This window comes from Xenopus tropicalis, chromosome 2, assembly GCF_000004195.4.
Source record: "Xenopus tropicalis strain Nigerian chromosome 2, UCB_Xtro_10.0, whole genome shotgun sequence".
NCBI lineage: Eukaryota > Metazoa > Chordata > Amphibia > Anura > Pipidae > Xenopus > Xenopus tropicalis.
Genome location: NC_030678.2, coordinates 131,892,704 through 131,913,263, shown reverse-complemented (window position 1 = coordinate 131,913,263; position 20,560 = coordinate 131,892,704).

Below are 20,560 nucleotides of genomic sequence, written 5' to 3'. Positions count from 1 at the left end.
TGACATTTGCATATGTATAAGGCGGTCTCCTCAACCCTTTTAGCTTGTTCGTGAATCCCCACTCCTGGCTCTACCTAAGCTGATCAGAAAACCCTGCACTACACTGATGAGCCCCAAAAAGGGCGAAACCGGTTTGTAGTTGGGAATCTGATCAGCTATTATCCTGGCTTCTGCTTTAAACCCAGTGGGTGAGCTTTAGCCTATAGGATAAACCCATGTAAATGGGACAAAGCCCATGTAAATGGACTTTTCTAAGAGCCTTAAGGAATTTCTTCCCAGAATCCTGTTATGACATCTGCAGACAGTGCAAACATTAATAAATGTTTCTGCTTAATATCATTACATTTTTTCTGTGCAGATGTTTGGGTATAAACTCAAGGGACAAAACACAGGAGCATAAAGTCAAAACTACTACCCTTGGATTTATGTTATGTGGTAACATACAAATATGTTTTGGGACTAAGACTATTTACCTATAGTGTGGAAATAGAAATTGTGACAATTCATTTGTGAGGATGAGGCAATATGTATTGGGCTTCCATTTAGTCAAGTACGATATTATTATCCTTTTTTTTTATAAACAAACATTTTTTAATGAAATTCTCCATAGCACAGGTAAATAATTATACTTGCTTTGTTTTATGTAAACTCTGTGTCACTGTATAGGCTAAGAGCACACTTAAGGGGTTTGGTGTTGTTCTTGCTGTTATCTATGAAAAGTTAATGCCAACTGTTTTTGGCAGGTCATGCCCCCATGAGATCACACCTTGTCCTCTGCTGTATTCTTGTAATGGTATTATAACACCAAGGGAACTCTGTAATTTAAAAAGGAAAATTAGGTTTAAAGAGCATGACAACATTTAAACCATAAGCAAAACTAAAATTGCAAACTGAGCGTGCAGTTATACATTATCCGCAATATTGAATTAAAAATTTACATGTAAATAATTCTGATACTATCAACCTCATACCTGGGGTCCCTACTACCCAAACTTATTAAGGTGTTAACAGGGTTGCCACCTTTTCTAAACTTAAATACTGGGGGGGTGGACCAATGACAAAAGAGAGTGGTGTGATGACATGAATGGGGCAGACTAATAATGATCACCCCAAGAAGGAGGGGTGATGATGTGGTGGGGGGGTTGGGATTTTAAGAACAATGGCTTCCTCTATCCTTAGGCCCTCCAGCAAATCCACCCCTTTGTTGGGTGGAGTCCATACAGGAAAAACTATGAGGTATCCTCACCTCTTTTATAGACTACAGAATTAGCAAATAAACATAAGCAACATAGGTCAATGGAAATACTTCCTTCCTACAAGGAACAGGTTACCTCCATGGGAATTCATACACCATGGGAGAAAGTAACTGTTACAGTACAGAATGGGGCATATTTTTTACAGTGCGTAAGCCAACATCACCGGTGATGTCCATAGCAACCAATCATTAATTAAAATTCAACAGTCACCTACAATATAGCTGACAAAAGCAAAGATCTGATTGGTTACTATGGGCAACATCATAGCTTACATACTATAATAAATATGCCCCTAACATTCAGTATTGGCTTTATGCAAAGAAGAGACATACAGCATGCAGTTGAGATCCCATTTAATTACTTCACAATTTGCATGCATTCCTTTGCTTTCGCTTTCATGTATCCTCTCACTTCCTGTTCCTGCCTCGTTACCCAGCCTGCTTGCAGGATATGTTGGGGTTTTATAAAGGGATGTTAAAAAGAAGACCGGAAGGAATGGGCCGTTCCTCTTTGTGCTGCAGGAGTGTATGCTATAGAAATTGAGGTTAATTTATTAATATTGGGCAAATTGCCACCTGTCCAGTAACCTATAGCAACCAATTAGTGCACAGAGTTTTTAAAAGTGCTTCGGGTAGAGCAATGGAAGCAAACATCTGATTGGTTGACATGGGTTACTACCCAGGAGCAGATTTGTCCAGGTAATCATAAATTACCCACATTACATAGTTACATAGTTACATAGGGTTGAAAAAAGACCAGGGTCCATCAAGTTCAACCCATCCAAGTAAACCCAGCACACCTAACCCACACCTACCTATCTATACACTCACATACATAAACTATAAATACAACCACTAATACTAACTGTAGATATTAGTATCACAATAGCCTTGGATATTCTGATTGATCAAGAACTCATCCAGGCCCCTCTTAAAGGCATTAACAGAGTCTGCCATTACCACATCACTAGGAAGGGCATTCCACAACCTCACTGCCCTCACCGTGAAAAACCACCTACGCTGCTTCAAATGGAAGCTCCGTTCCTCTAATCTAAAGGGGTGACCTCTGGTGCACTGATCATTGATCAATAAAGTGACACAGAACTGCTTTTTTAACATAGTGTTGATACAGTAGATACAGTCTACAGTTATGTGACCGACAGGAAGTGTCCTTCTTAAACTAATCATGAACGGCTAAATGGCTAAATATGTTTTTTAGGCTAAAATACATTTTCCTTACTTTATTCACAGAATGCATCATAAAAAGTATTTGATAGCCCATCTATAATAATTACAGAAGATTTATCTTCTTAGAAAGAGTATTTATCTTTAGAAAACAAATGTTTTGCAACCTGTTTAATAATACCTAGGAATTAAATGTACAATAGCACCCAAAACACTGCCTTTGAAATATGCTAATGAAACACTAAGTTTCTTTCATACCATTAATCTCATTCATTGCTTTACTCATGAAAAATCAACAGAAAATAATTATCGCTGAGCTCTCCAAGCAAAAATCCATTTAAAGTTCTACAGCTGTAAACAATCCACCAAAGGCTGGGAGATAAAGGTCTATGATCAGGAGTATAAAAATTCATAAATAAAGGCCTTTATATACTCCACCTCATTCAACAAAGATAAAATGGAAAGGGATTTGCAGGAGCCGGTTGAAAGAATGAATAAAGTAGTAATATATGAAGGCCTTCACTTATGAATTTATATGATTATTTTGTCACAGAGTCAAAGCCTGTGGGTTGTTTAGTGCTGTAGAAGCACAAATGAATTTTTGGATCAAGTGCTCAGCAGTAATAAATTTATGCTGAAGCTGTATCAGTCAGACTATTGAATAGATGGTTGCTATAAAACAACTATGATGTTTTATTGGACCTCTATGAAAGAAAGAAGCCTGAGTGTGTCTAAGTGCATTTACAGTGAATGGAACACACATAAAAGAATAGAAACTGAGAGAAAGCTTGTGTTTCTCATGAATCAAGAGACAAAGCGGTGAACGTTAGGGAGTTTGAATGTTTTTACATATTTAGGTGCAGTGCCCTGGTTAGTAGAAAATGGACCCCCTAGCAATACAGGGGGGTTGGGCCACTATCTAATTGTTGTGGTTTCATAGATAAATGTAGTTGTCACTTGGATATTTAGGATTCATTTTAAAACAGCAAGGGGGGCGTTTGGAGTGGACAACCCCAATGTATGTATTTTAATAATCTCAAACAATTGATGCACTATATTTGACCTGGGTCCCTTAAGCATGGAAACATGTTTGGCATGAACATAGCAATGAATGAATCTGTCTCCTAGCATACAACTAGGCAGATATCCGCTGCAGGGCATTTAAATAATATGTGACTGGTTGCATCTCCCAAAGCAGAAAAATGAATGGATACTTCCCAGAGAGAGAGTGAGAGTATGTGTGTATGTGTAAGCACTTAAAGGCCCATGTTTGTGGTAATATGCAAAAAAAGGCAAAAGCAGTATAGGAAATAAGAAGATTCAGTAAATTCAATAAATGTTATAACTAGAACGTTGCACCAAGGACCCCTGATACCTTAAACATCTGTATATCACTGTAATTGGGCTTACGTACTGAGGGTGGGCCGTGAAAAAAGTCATACATGGAAGGAATATTTGCATAAATATACACAAAATTTCAGCATTTTACAATGTATATTAACCAGTAATTACAATGCAAATGGTTATTGTGTATAGTACATTATTTAACTGCTTAAAGGAGAAGGAAAAGCTAATAAAGAGTTAATCTCAAGCTGCAGGCATACCTTCAGTTGTCTCAATAGTGCCCTTAAGTCTCCCCATATTTCTCTCGTTCAGATGATCAGAAGCCAAACAGGAAGAAAAACGCTAAGCTGTGTAAAGAAAGTTCCCATAATGGAGGGGGGAGCAGGAGAGGGGAGAGAGGAGAGAGTTGCGTGTCTCTGGCACAGGAAAACAAAGAGACTACAAATCTTGTTTCTTTTGACAGAGAACTCAAACAGATTTCAAAAAACGTGAAAAGAATGTAAAAGTTCAGAATCTAATAGCTTGTGAGTTTATGTTGACATAATGGGAGTTGCCCTAGGCAAAATATAAGCGATTTCTGCAATTTGAGTCTTTCAGATTTTTCAAATTTGAAGTTGGAGAATGACTAGTAGAGTACAAATTCAATGCATTTTTTCTTTCATAGTTTACCTTAATCAAGTTTTTTTTATAAATAAGCAAACATTTGAGATTGGCAAAAATTTGAGTTTACTCCCATTAACAAAAATTAATAAATGCACAAATACCAATTTTAATAAATAGGCCGTCCCAATTTGAAATGGGAAGGTTAGGAAATATACAGTATATTGAGATTAACAAACAAGTAGGTCTTTAGCTGAAGGTGTCAAAATTAATGCTTTAAAGAAACACAATGTAATCATGGTTCAAGTATGTGAAAACTCTTGGCAGTAGAGCTAACTTCATAGATATCTTTATCTATATATATATATTGTGTGTCTCTTCTTCCAGTCCTGCATTCTCCACCGCTTTCAGGTCTGCCATTAGGGTTGGCATGTTGGTCTGTGCTACTGGGTTCCCCAGACACACAAAAGGGTTGTAGGATCTGACAGATCTCTCTTGCCAACTTATTAAAATGCTTTTTGTGCCTTTATAACAAGTCCTGCCTTTCATATGCAGTTATTAGACTTCATTAATCTAGCCTACATGTGACAATACACATTTTTCTCCCTGATTGCACCAGCCTTGAAACACCTAGCACTGCTTCTTAGGGTAGCAGGCTGAAAGTACCTTTTCAGAGAAGACGTCACATGCAATAACCTCACCATATATGCACAAAAAGTGTATTAATGGTAAGACTGCAATACATTTTTCATTTTTGCATAGTGATCAAAGCCCAGCCTAGAAACATTTTAAAAATGTAGTCTTTTCTGATTAAAAGAGTAGCGTTTGTACTGTATCTTAGTGACTGAGAATAAAGGGGGACATATGAGAATAATCATTTTGTTGAAACTCATAATTAGCTTCTCTCTCAACTGTGACTGATATGGAAACATTATCATATCTATGTGTGAGTGTTAAGAGTAAAAATACTCTGTTATTGAACAGCAACTACATTTCAAGCAATTCAGTGTTTCAGCAAATGGAATAAACACCCTTGCCTGCCTTCATGTGACCTTCAACATATTCTCCTTCCTCCTCTGCTGGAATCACACAGGGTCACTGAACAGTGCAGCCGATTGTAGATTGAATCTGCATAGATAATAAAAACATTACTTCGGAAACCTGCATACATTTATTTTTTCAAATGGGACATTACTTCCCTGCCCTGCTGCTACTCTATACTCACATAGTCCTGTATAGTTTGTATTAAATTAGATATTTTGTACTGAGTAATGGGAAAGTAAGGCTGCGATGCTGACATTAAAAAGCGTAGTGTACACTCATAGGGGCTGATTTACTAATCCACGAATCCGAATCCCGAATGGGAAAAAATCGGATTGGAAACGAAAATTTTGCGACTTTTTCATATTTTTGCGATTTTTTCGTCGCCGTTGCGACTTTTTCGTGAATTGTCACGACTTTTTCGTAGCCGTTACGATTTGCGTGAATTGTCGCGACTTTTTCGTATTGAGCGCTCGTAAATGGCGGGCAAACCTTTCCGACTTGATTTTTTTTCCGCATGATTTTGGAAGCCTCCCATAGGACTCAATGGCACCCTGCAGCTCCAACCCGGCCCAAGGAAAGTCACGATACTGAAGCTTGAATGAATCCGAAACTTTCGTACTCGGCGCGACAGTACAATTTTTTTCGCGACAGCGAAGAAAAAGTCACGACAATTCGCGCAAGTCGTAACGGCTACGAAAAAGTCACGATAGTTTCCGAAAAAGTCGTGACGGCGACGAAAAAAATTGCAAAATACCGATCATTACGAAAAAAACACATTTGGACGCTTTCGATCCGTTCGTGGATTAGTAAATTGGCCCCATAGTATTTGTTCCAATGTACCAAATAAGTTTGAAAAGTACGTATCACACTCTGCTGCTTTAACAAGTTCACAAAGATCAGTTATATCAAGTACTTAGTTATAAGCCATCTGATACATGTGCGAATACTGCCCTAGGCCCAGAATAAACAATATAGTAAAACCAGTAGTAGGTTGTATCAAACATGAAACATTTATGTGGTGCACAAAACAGCCATAAATGTATCAAAAATTTAAAAAACAAACAAATAAAAGTACAGAGGTACCTCAATACCACATGATTCATGAGTACCTCGCTTCTAAAGCCCTACACCTTTACACTTAATCAAAGGAGGATCAAGGAGAATTGAGATAACTCTGTCCTTTTGGTATGGTTGATTAATTTGAATTGATATTTTTTGATTGTGCACCAAATAAATGTTTCATGTGTGAAACCGATTACTACTTGTATTACTTTAAAGGAACAGTAACACCAAAAAATGAAAGTGTTTTAAAGTAATTAAAATATAATGCACTGTTGCCCTGCGCTGGTAAAACTGGTAAGTTTGCAACAGAAACGCTACTATAGTTTATATAAATGAGCTGCTATGTCAACACGGGGGCAGCCATTGAAGCTGGGAAAAAGGAGAAAAGGCACAGGTTACATAGCAGATAACGGATAAGCTCTGTAGAATATAATGGGGTTTTATCTGTTATCTGCTATGTGCCTGTGCCTTTTCTCCTGTAAATGGCTGCCCCCGTGGCTACACAGAAGCTTTATTATATAAACTATAGTAGTCTTTCTAAGGAAAACACACCAGTTGTACCAGTACAGGGCAGCATTACATTATATAGTAATTACTTTTATACACTTTCATTTTTTGGTGTTACTATCCCTTTAAGTCACCCAAGCCACCCTTTGGTTAAGTCACCCAAGCCACCCCATGGTAACTGGACGCTGACTGCCACCTGAGACAAGGGTCTCACTTAGCCTTATGGCAGGAGTGGCCCTGTATCCATGTCTTCTTTATAAGTATTTATTTTTTCTTCAGTGACCTATAGTAAATCCTATACCTCTTCTTCCTACTTTCCATTGTCTCACTAAACCCCTACAGTTACTCCACCAGACTGCCTTGTTCAGGTAAGAATAGACATTTGGGAAATCCATCCTTGAGCAGAAGTAACTGTTTAGGGAAAGACATCCTGCTTGTTTCTACATTGTCTATAGCTAATAATGCCTGATACATACCCAGCATTATATTATTATATTATCAGTGGAATGCTCCACTTTAATTGACATTAACCCCCATATGTAATAAAAGGTGCTATGTTTGCTCGGTAGAAATAACCCATAGCAACCAATAAGATGTTTGCTTTTGAACAGGTAACCAGTAAATTGTACCTGCTGATTGGTTGCTATAGGTAACCGCTCCATGGTAAACTTAGTGCTTTTTAATACATAACACCTCATGTTTACATAGGAATAAGTGATAAGATGCTATTGTCTCATATATGCACAAATGTTTCTCAGCAATATCAGTATATACATACAGAAAATGTGTTATTTTGTTATAATTACATCTCTACATTATTCTCTGAGTATAACTTTCATGGAACCTAATGCTTTCTTTTAAGAAAGTATAGAAAAGGTAATTGCCAAGAAAAGGTTTTACATACGTTTGTGTTGGATTTAACCTTCGAGGTATTATGAAATATCCAATACATCAGGATGAACGTCTCCTGGCTGTAAATCGGATTAACATATAGCATACACTGGCAGATACACCAATAGCTCTAAGTCCTGCACTGTTTATTCATTTTTTTCACTGACGTTTGGTATGGTATTAGGCCTGGTAGGACACCATGCTGCTATTTTCCTCAGAAATCTGTTACCTTTATGGGCTGACTATTAAAAAAAAGAAAAAAAAAAAGCAGAACTGTGGAGATCAATGAAAATGCCCTTTCATCACAGCTGTATGGATGGGATTCTTTTCGTGTCACTGGCTCATTAAGCAGTTATACCATTCCTAAAGACCCCTTAGGATATAATAGATTCATGTGGTGAGGGCCTATTGTACTGCATTTAACTAAAGAAAAAAAGGAGAGAGGCCACAGTTATACTAAAACAATAAAACAGACCATGGTGCATTGTAGATTTAAATGTATTCAGCTATTTAGATCTGTCTTATTAGAGGACTGATGAAGGGTTTGCTTTACCTCTTGTGGTGCAATGTTTAAACAAGCCTCCATATATCCAACTCTCAGAGCCACTAATGACACTTGTCCCCCTGAGCTATTCTAATACATTACAGGGAGTTCATTGTTATCTGAGAGTTTCATATAACCAGGGAGATTGAGAGCTAAATGTCTGATATGGAATTATCGTAAATTAAATATCCTCATATGTGTACTTTATATACTCTCGTGTCCATGTTAAGTTTTCATGAGGCAAACAATGGGCAATAGCATACTAGGGAGTACAATGTGGTTCTACTGCATGTTATTAGAATATTAATAAAATCCACAGATTACGACATAATCCTCAAGAACCGAGGTTTAATGTTAATAGATTTTCATTTTTAGATCCTAATCATAACAACAAAGGTCTAATGAAGCCCATTTGGCATCAACTAATCTGCACATTGAATTTCATCTTTTGGATACCTCTCTAGGCACCAAAATAATCCATAGCTTAAATTAAAATAGCTTAGTAGACTCACATTTTAGCTGTCATAATTACTTTACAATAAGGTGCTGTTTGTACGCAGCAATAAACCTACACCATTCTCCTTCTCATTTAATTATATTAAAAAACAGGCTTTACATAACATATTTCAACTGTAGTACAGAGCAAGTGGCCTGTAGAGGAGGTGCTCAACACTGATCCTCTTGACCCCCAACAGTACCTGCTCTTAATATCTCACTAATTGTATCATTAGCACAAGTGCAACTCTCTTTAGGAGCAAGCCACTGATAACTGCACCTTTTAGGGCACTGGGAGACTTTCATATTTCTTATTTTTGTAGGCCTTAAGGACAGGATTTCAGAAAAGACACACATACACCAATTATCACTGGAAAGAAAAAACAAACCAGCCCTACATAAGAATTCTGGGTAAAAGCTAATGTCATTATGTTTGGTTGAAAAACCCAATATACTGTTCTTCGAATTCAGCTTATTCTACCGTTTGTTCTTCTTCTTCTTCTTAGCTCCCCCCATTTTCTAAACGCTACTCCTCCTACAGTTTTAGGGGTACAACACCCAAACTCTCCACACTTCTTTGCCCTATAGCAGAGCAGGTTGCTTGTGCTTTTCTAAGTGATCCCACCTTTTCGTGGTGCTGCTCCGAACACCCCAATTTTTCCATTGACTTTGACAGGGAAGATTTTCAAACTGCTGCCACTTTTCAGCTTTGAAGCTACACCCCCCAAACTTGAATAACATAATAATGGGGTCACCCCGAATGAAACAGCGACATTTGTTGGATGACCCCAAAGTAGGAGGGGCCAACAACTGCAAATCAAATTTCACCCATTGACTTTTATGGTGAAATTGAAACTGCTGCCAATCTTACAGCTTTGAGGCTACACCCCCCAAACTTGAATCACACAGTCATGGGGTCAGCCTGAATGAAAATATGATTATTGATGGATGCCCAAAAGTGGGCGGAGCTGTAAACAGCCAATCAGATTTTACCTAATGACGGAAATCCAACCTGCTGCCATTCTCACAGTAATAACACCAGCGTCTCCTAACTTGGCAGAGTTAGGCACCAGGTAACTGCAGTTCAAGGTTAGAAAAAGTGGGCAGAGCCAACAACAGATCAGATTTCATTCAGAGACTTCACGTTTTTTAACCCAACATGAAGTTTGTTCTCAAACTTCCCTTTCTAGTTTTATTCTGGTGTAGGATCTTCAGAGCTAGCTCACAGCTAGTCAACCTCAATAACGCATATGAATACAAACTTCTGATTGGTTGCTAGAGTTTTCTACTGAGTTAAAATTTTCACCTATGTTTATCTATTTACCCTGGGAAATCTTCTCTTTATTAACAATTATCTACATACGTAAAGGAGACATGTTAAAATCAAGAATGTGCCAGTGCTTTTTACTCATCTAAATATGGAAGGAACATTTTTAAAAAAGTTAATTGAATTGATTGAAATTTACAGTATAAAGGTACCATTTTTAAAGATAATTTCCTGTTATTCTGGACTTGCTGCTTTGTCCTGTGACCTGATTCTGATTTCACCTACATGCACCTACTTGCTTTTTGATTCTTGGCGTATTACTGGTTTCAGAACTTGTTTGGCCTGCCTCTGAGTCTGTTAACTTCCTCTAAACTATCACTGCCAGAATCCTCTCTGAGTTTGTCTCTGGTTATGGCCTTCATGTTGAACTCGTGGTAATGTAGTGTTTTGGCACTCGTGCTCTTCTTCATGGTAGTGCAATCTACTCTATTGTGCTATTCCTGCTAGCATTTGGAATATAATAATACCATTCCGCCACTTGACTACATCCTGCTACATGTCTCCAAGAACATACCTGGTCATAAGGCGACTCAGAACTGTTCACCTCTGCAAAATAATAGAACCAAAGGTAATCTGATGGATCTGTGCAATTATGTCATATAAACATGTGTCTAAGTTTTAAAACACATGACACTTTGATGTCTGGATATCCTCTAGACTAGAGCAGTATTCCCCAGCCAGTGGCTTGGGAGCAACATGGTGCTCACTGACCCCTTGGATGTTGCTCCCAGTGGCCTCAAAGCAGGTGCTTATTTTTTAGGGGCTACCAAATAGCCAATCAAAGCCCTTATTTGGCACCCCCGGTAACATGCTTGTGTTATTCTCTGATTCTTTTTACATTTGAATGTGGTAAACAACTAAAAAAGGCTGGTGTCATTATATGTCTGATCTCACTTACACATGATAATGCACCACAAGCTGATATATTAAATTTTATATCTGCATATACAGTCTGACATTTCTAATCAGCCTCTTCCAGATATTAGCAGAGAAGGCATTCTGGTAAATGATTATTAAAATAAAATTGTAATAATTGGATTACTGACTGCTGAATTTGAGGGCATATCTTTTGCAGCTGGCATGGGTAACCTACCCACAGTTCAAATGTTGGTGAACTACAGCTCTCAGACTCCAGGCACAGTGCAACAACATATGTCTATGATTATGTCAAGGAACAAAGCACAGACATGCACACACCCATTCTATAAGAAGCCTTCTTAAGCAAGTCTTTATATTAAATTATATTAGATTAAAAATATGCTGTCGCGTCTTTAGTTTATAAATTAATGATTGCCATTACATTGCCACCGGTGACCGAAATCTTCAGCAAGACTTATTACTGCATCTGCTTCCCCTAAAATATTCCTGCCAGATCATAATAAAAACTGCTTCAAGATTAAAGTCATAGCTTACATAATCACACCATCAAATAATTTAAAGAAATGACAAGCTATAAAACATCCATCTGTTTCTTACTAGCTCACACCATGCTCTGAAGTAGCTAGATTGGGCAGAATGGGAATATTATTTCTATTATGTACTTTGTTTCGCATAAGCCTTTGATCTGTCTGATGTTAAAGCAAGTTAAAAAAAGAAAAACGTGTGTCTGCTGCAAGGTCAGACGTGGCACTTGCCAGAGAAAGGGGGCAGATTGCAAAACAGAGAGCATAGCAAGAGATCCCCATACAGGAAAACATCAGCAGATGTAGACACGATTTTAATAGCTACATAAAGAGAAATGCATGACAACCTCATTAGGAGAACCATAATAGCCTGGCAGGATATCTCACTGAAGACAATATATCAATGTCTCATTTGTTACAGCATCACTAACGATGGAAGCTGGCTCTCCTTAAAACCTTTTGTTTTTCTGGGGTTTTTTTTTTTTTTTGTTTTTATTGGCCAGTTCTTTAATGCAGCCCATGCCACTCTATGAATGCAGTCTCCATGGGAGCAATTGCTCACGTAAGTCAATAAGGGCACAAGTCGCAGTGTTGGTATAGTGACAGTAATCAGAGTGCAGTTAGCAAGCCACCCCACTGATACCCTTGACACGGTACATTAGGGCATTACTTTCTTTAAGAACCCAGGCGACTATTCCTCATATTCCAGCCATCTGCAGGAAAAGGTCAAACACTCAAAGTTCCATGAGCCCAAAGATCTTAAACCATCTGCCACTTAAACAGGCAAATACAAATCTAAACAGCACCCATAAGAAAACAGTGTAAAGTCATCCATCATACGGCTGGAAGAATAATTATTATTAATTTCACCCACTGTGCAGTGTTCTTATGCTGTAAATGATGCTCCTGACACCCATCATAGCCTTTTCTAAACGTAATTTCTCATTGTGCATAAGAATGGAAAATCAGAGGGGGTGATCACAGTGCAATCATAAAGGAAAGTAGCTGTTAGCTGCTGAAAGCACTTTGGTCAGCAAACATGCAAATAGCATTTGAGAAGCAGATATACAGAATAATGCTGAATACCACATCTTCCAGCCTGTAACCTTTAATTTTGAAGATCAGTGTTGAAAGAACACACAAGGAATGTATTTGAACTCAGCTGTGTTGTGTGCTTTTCTGCAGCATTTGCACAATTCTCCGACCAATCTGTTATGTAGAGAATAATGATAAATACTATAAAAAGAAGCCCAGACTGTGTGGGTTTTGCATATTTATCACCTTTGTGACTTTGCTAAATTCACTTCTTTTCTGCTTCACATTCGCGCTGAAGCAATTAGCGATTATCCGCTGTTTGGCTATGGAAAAAGACAAGGATGGGTTTTGAATATTGAATTCACTTGTGCTGTGTTTGCTTTAAAAATTCAATGTTGGTGTACGCTGCTGTTCTCTGTAAAGGTCAGAGATGTACTAGACTGAACCTTGTCTGAACAGCTCCATGAAGCAGAAATAACTTCCCCGATGAGCACAAATGCGGGCTCACATAAAAATTCATTGAAACAAATTAGAACATTGAAAAAGGCAGATGAATGGAACATTAAATAAAGATATAACTTTAGGACATTAGGAGTTTGTACGCAATGTGCTTTCTTTTCAAAGGAAAGTTACTTTGTACAATTTTCCTCTTACTCTTTAAAGGGTAACTAAACCATGTGTTTCCTATATTGGTTGCACAGTTTTATATTGGTAATTATTAGCAATGAACAGCGGTTTCTTTGTAAATGATTATACATGACAGAGCTTTTGTCTTTTGCTGCAGGGTGTCTGCTGTAGTGATTATTTTTAGAGGATCTGATATGAACTCACACGCAAGAGATAAAAGCGCCTTGCCTTAAGTTTATTAGTAATCCACTTCTTTGGGCAATGTAATTCTGTGATCTGTCCAAGGACAGGCACCTTTTTCTCGTGTATGAGCTTGGACCAGATACAGAACCTGAAGCAGTTGGCAGGACTAAAACACAGCATTAGGTGTGGAATCTTTAACATTTAAGCATTCAGAACAGTGCAGTTGGGATCTACAGGAGTAGGGTTACATATGACGCCATTACATTTTCAAATACAAAAATCCAAATTATGGGAAGGCAAAAATCTAATTTTTAGTTTAATTTGGGGTGCAAGCAGTTGCTTCCATAACATGAGAATTCCAGATCAGCTGCAGGTAGGGGGATTGTGGGAGTAAAAGTTAAGCACAATGAAAGTGCAACTGATCTGGGAAAATTTACAAAAACAAGAAAAGTGGGGACTGAATACATAAAATAAACATATTGTGAATGATATGACACCTTTCTATCTAGCAGTGTTAAGCAGAATTGAAAAGAGAGACAAAACCAGGCACTAGTGAAATGTCACCAATAACTAACATCTGACCCTGATCCGCCCCTAGGGAACCCACACCTACCCAAGCTTGTGGATCCTTTCAGTACCTACAGCTCATTTACAGTAGACTGGTTAAAAAAGTGCAAAGCACTAAGGGGCACAAGAGCACTTTCCGTAGTGCTCATTCAGGTAGCATTTCTCCCCTAGTCTAGCTGTATTCTGCTACTTGTGCCAGATAAAAGATGCTGAAGACTGCAACATCAGGGAGATCAGGCCACCTCTGTCCTTACTGCCTTCTACAGTCTCACCCATGTGCTGCCTTCCTCTTGCAAGTGCAATATGTGCTTATTGATGTAGTAACAAGTGCAAGCATTACATCTTCAGTATAGGTTCAGAATGTTGCCCCTGATTGTGACAGGCACAATTATGCTGAAAGACAGGGGAACAGTTGCATTGTGGGTAAAAAAAACCATTACGAACTAAGCAAATGTTTTTGCCCTTTGCAAAAACAACAGGAGAAGTCTAGTCTGTAATTGTGCAATATCTTATACATGAACACTAGCACTTGTATTCTAATTTTTTAATACTGACTAAATGCTGTGTTATACCAAGACTGAAAATTAGTGATGAGCGAATCTGTCCCCAGCAAAAATGATGTGCGTCAAAAAAAAAAAAATTTTGCTTGCAACAATTCTTTTGATGCTCACAACAATTCTTGTGACGCGCAACAATTCTGTTGACATGGGCGACAATTCTTTTGGCGCGGGCGACAATTTTTAGATGCACGGCAATTTTTTTCAGCCATTTTGAAAAAAAATCCACCAATGGCAAAACACGGAAATTTGCCGCAAATCATGCCTGCCGAAACGTTTTGCCCATCACTACTGAAAATGGCTGTAAGTATATAGGGCCATAGATTTACTAGAAGGTCCAGCATTGAATTCTAGGCAATGATCATAGTTGAAATTAATACCTAAGAGCATTCAAATGTGGAATGCTAATGGCCCACAATGGTTCCCTCTAAACAGGTAATGGGTGGAATCTTAATAGGCCCTTTGCCTAAATATATAGTAACACAAAGCCAGTTGCTATATGACATCTGTTTGATGAAAACTAGGATGTAATAGCTTTATTTCCTTTGCAGAAAATTTGTATTTTAGGATTGTCAAATAATTTATCCATTATTATTATTAACATGTATTTATAAAGCACCAATATATTCTGCAGGGCTGTACAATAAATAGGCTCGTACACTGACATACAGAATTACATACAAAGTAACCAATAACTGGTATAAGAGGTGAAAAGTAACCCGCCCAAAAGAGCTTACATTATAACATTATGGTATATGGTATATCAGTTAATTATTACTCCGCTGTGTTTGGGAAGTACTTTTGCATTGTTAGAGTTCTATGAAAACATTACATTAATGGAAGAGTTAAAGAAAAGATGGAGGCTGCCTGCCCTTATTTGCAAAGCTGAAATCTCTGGAAACACGTCAAGCACAATGTGGCAACACATTCATTTAAATAGCATTAGCATTGCAAAGTTCATTAGTTCCTATGGGGCAGAAAAGCCAAATACATTGCGTACAAAGGTTTGAAAAATAGCAAGTTCAGACAGCAATGTGCTCTTCCTACTGAATAGTAAAAATACAAAAAGGGCTTATAAAGCAAGAAAAGGCAGATTTGCAGCTAATGAAATCAAGACCAAAGAATGTTAATGCCAAAATGTTATTCAAAGAGGCTTGGACAGGAACGCATACATTCACACATATATAATTGGGCAAGGATGCATGAATTTATATATACACATATACTGCTTACAGATATATAAGAATGAATCAGGGTGTATTTATTTCTCTTCAAGCCTACAGTACAGTTAGGTACATACACCCTTAAATACATTTACAAAGATTAGCATCCTAATTCCCAGACATACTGCTTATTGCCCCAAATACACTATGTATTTAGAAAAGTGCAGTATTCTTAATCACATATATATATATATATATTCAGGAACAGATTAATTTCCCTTTACATGGAGTAAGCATGTTTTATTTATAGATTTATATCACTGTGGTACTGTGGTAAATTTAATGTTATGAATATGTTAGGATAGGAATATTTATATTTCATAAAGCAGAATGTATGAAAAAAATATCTACAAAATCTAAAGCTTTTAGCTGTGTCAGGGAAAGTGAATCCCATTTGTGCACAATGAAGGAATTCAGGGACTGCCAATTAGTGAATTCATTAGAGAGTCATAAGCTTGTTTTACCTCATGATACCGAACAGGATCTAGCTAAGGAGGACACTTGTGAGACTCCATTTTTTGCTCATGTTACAACATAAGCTGTTCTTAGAAAAGGATAGAAAAGCACACTACTGCATATATATTGCTAAAAAATGAGAGCCACTTTTTCCATTTATATTGCTTAACTTATACACCATACAGGAAACACAAAAAGTGCAGACATCTTGAATTCATCATTATTTACAATATTTATTTATTCTAAAAATGTTGTGTTGTATTAACCAGAGTGCGTGGGTCTAGTTTGAATAGCAAGCAAGGTTAAAGGTAGGATGGACCACGTATATGCAAGCCGGGAGGTATTTCTTTCTGTTCTGGAAATGCAAATACCTTTGAGTTAACCTTTATCTAGAGAGTGCTATTCTGAGACAATTTGCAATTGGTCTTTTGAATTATTTAGCTTTTTGTTTAGCAACAACTCTCCCGTTTGGAATTTCAGCAATTATCTGGTTGCTAGGGTCCAAATTACCGTAGAAAACCAGGGAGTGGTTTAAATGAGAGAGTGGTATATCAATAGGAAAGACTAGAATTTAAAAATAAGTAATAGAAAGTAACAATAACAATAAAAATGTAGCCTCACAGACAGTGATGAGCGAATCTGTCCCGTTTCGCTTCTCCGAAAAATTTGCGAATCTTTCAAAAGATTCGTGAAACGGCGGAAAATTCACAAAATGGCAAAAATGTTGCACGTCAAAAAAAATTGTCAACCGCGACTATTCTTTTGTCGCCTGCGGCTATTATTTCGTCGCCCGCGGCTATTCTTTTGTCGGCCGTGGCTATTCTTTTGTCGTGTGGCTATTCTTTTGTCGCCCGCAGCTATTTTTTTGTCGCGCAGCTATTATTTTGTCGCCCGCAGCAATTTTTGGACGTGCGGCGAATTTTTTCATCCATTTCGCGAAACAATCCCCCAATGGTGAAACGCAGAAATCCATGCCTGGCGAAACATTTCGCCCATCACTACTCACAGACAATAGTTTTGTGGCTGCTGGGGGTCAGTGACCCCCTTTTAAAAGCTTCAAACAGAAAGAAGAAGGCAGCAAATCATTCAAAAACTATAAAAATTAAATTATGACAACCAATTGAAAAGTTAACCTAAAGGTGAACCACCCCATAAATGTAATTTACTTTGGCACCACAAGGGGTAGACACAAACAGGGGTATGGTTATGTAAAGTTATACTGTGAACATAGATGAATATATGGTTAAGTGCTTGGGAGATGTAATACACAGTTGGGATGAGGTCCCTGTTCCAAAGAGCTTAAAATCTATTAGGAAAAGGAAACAAACAGAAATAAAAATGTAGGTGGGGAATGAGTGCATAGGTCAAGGGTGTGTTGCTGCAGAGGAAGACTAGCGAAGTGTTTCATCTAGAAAGTGATTTTTAAGGAGCTTAGAGTTTTTTGGTGTGCCTAGCAGCCTGCATATATATGGGGATCCACTTTCCTTGCTGAAGGTTTGGGGATTAGCACCAGGACCCCACGTCTCCACTGGTGAATAAAATATTACTTCTCAGTGTTTTAAGGACTTTTTTTTTGGTTATACAAGATTTGGGGTGGAATGTAACTTACACTTCTTGAACTCTATAGCAGGGTTGTGGTCATAACAACATAGCTCTGCTGTAAGCAGGTATAGGGTATAGGGACATGGAGGGGCTTACATAAGAAAACCGCACTAATCTTCTTTGATGCACAGGCAGTGCTGGGGCAGCACAAGTACTGTATGATGCCATTCAGAACAGATTTATATCTGCCACGATACTGCTCTTAAATATTTCACTGAAATAATATCTCTAAAGAAAATTACAGCCAAAGTAAGTCTTTTGTTCGCATACAAAAGCCTAGCAGAGGAACATCACAAAATGGATAACATCTGATGTGTCATTATTGCCATTTCAGTTCATTACTCTACAATTTACTTCAACTAAATTAACTGCTCTTGGTAGCAGCCGTATAGACTAGAAGTGTATACCTTGGCTGCCATTCACTGCTCATATAACTTTCATACATCCAATGCATATGGCCTTAATAATATCTTTTCTTTTTGTTAGTAGCATTATGCATTTTCTGCTCTATTGTCTGCTAGCATCACTACACTGTTAACAGCCATTCTTCCCAATTGTTAAATGACATTTTCTTTTCGCCATCATGTAATAAATATGCAATTAATGAATGAACAAGTGTTTCATGGTTGCACTCTGCAATTTAGTAATGCTTGTAGATGACATATTTAGAAGCAATACAGTTATAAGAATATTGCTGAAATTACGCTTTTCAAATACAAATTAACATATGGTGACTATGAAAAACAGTTCAGTTTTTGAGGCAATAGGCTGATGATGACAATAACAGAAGCATTGTAGAAATGCAGTAAATTTAGATTGTCATTGTGACAGTGTCCTGGGGCCCCCTAGCTTTTGCCTTATTTTACCAGGAGGTAGTGTTGTACTAACTGGGGTAAATAGGAACGGAGAATGGAGGAGAATAGTAGAGAGGCTAGAGAGGAGGATTTCCTAATAAAGTAGTTGAGGGTCCCTCAAGAGCAATATCTGGGGGAATTCACTAAGTAACTCGTCAATGTGCACCAGTTAGTAGGGTACCAGGGAATAGTTGAGGATAATTCACATTATGAATAACTTCATAAATGACTTAAAATGTCTAACTAGTACAATTCAATTAATATATTCTTACATGTCACATGTAGTGAAGAGTGAATCTGTCCCTTTTTACTTCATACAAAATTTGCGTACAATTTTTACGCACCCAACTTATTTTCTCACTCCAACTACATTAAAGTCAATGGGCATTTTTTCTTACTACTACTTGTGACTTTTGTTTTACACATACGCCTTTATTTCATGTGACTTTTTTCAATGGGGGATTTTCTTGGCAAGATTTTTGTTGCAGCAAATTTGCAGATGATAAAATGCAGAATTTCGCTGCAAATCCATTCCTGGCGAAAACATTCACTCATCACTAGTGATGGGCGAGATGTTTCGAACTTCCGCATTTCGTCATTGGCGGATTGTTTCGCGAAACGGATGAAAAATTTGCCGCACGTCCAAAAATTGTCGCCGCCGTCAAAAAAGAATAGTCGCGGGCGTCAAAAGAATAGCTGCACGCCGAAATAATAGCCGTGCGCATCAAAAGAATAGCCGTGTGACGAAATAATAGCTGCGAGCGACAAAAGAATAGCCATGCGACGAAATAATAGCCGTGGGCGACAAAAGAATAGCCGTGCGACAAAATAATAGCCGCGGGTGACAAAAGAATAAAAATACTATTTTTTTTTGCCGCACGTCATTTTCGCCGTTTTGCAAATTTTTCGCTGTTTCACGGATCTTTTGAAAGATTCGCGAATTTTTCGGCGAAGCGAAACGGAACAGATTCGCTCATCACTACTCATCACTAGTCCCATGGAAAAGTGAAGCTAAATGTTAGGACCAGATATTCTACATTTACATATACAATGATTTATCACAGACTTTTGCAATCTATGGTACGCAACATAGACTATAATCTAGCTTTGCAAATAATTGATATATTCAGATTGATTCCAGAAATCTTGAACTGAAAAAAAAGAGAGGTTTCTCAAAGTCGTTATCTTTCCTTTAAATTTTATTGATAATGGCATATAAATTAAAATAAAGGACTGCATTCTTCTAGCAGTCAATAAAGGGGAGCTCTGGGCTCAGAAACTAAAATACAGTTGGTTTCCTATGTGCTGTTGGGCTGCTCATAAGCCTTCACTTTATCCCCATAGTATTCATTCAGATTAGCTGGACCTCAGCCTGTTGAATCTATGAAGCTCATGTCTGGCATCTGCTAGGGATGAGTATTTGACTCAAGGCTATCTGTTACATGAGCTTTTCCCTAGCATCTGGGAAGTTACTATTCATGGTTTAAAGCATCTGCTGTAATTTTCAGGGTTTTGATGATGTTTTATTAATTGTTCCAACATTTCAGGCATCTGTGGCTGAGAACATTTTAATCAGACATATCATTGGACTGCAGAGCTACTTAGTATGTTTTTTGTCCTTTGAAGGAAATCGGTGTCATAAGAAGTGAGAATCTTCTAATGAATTTCCTGCTCAAGCTCTTCAACTACTCATATAACACTGTTTAGATTGTACTTCCAATAAGCTGCATATACTTAGAAACCCTGTCCCCTGGCAGGCATTCAGTAGGACACCAATACTGGTGATGAGATAGTAAGTA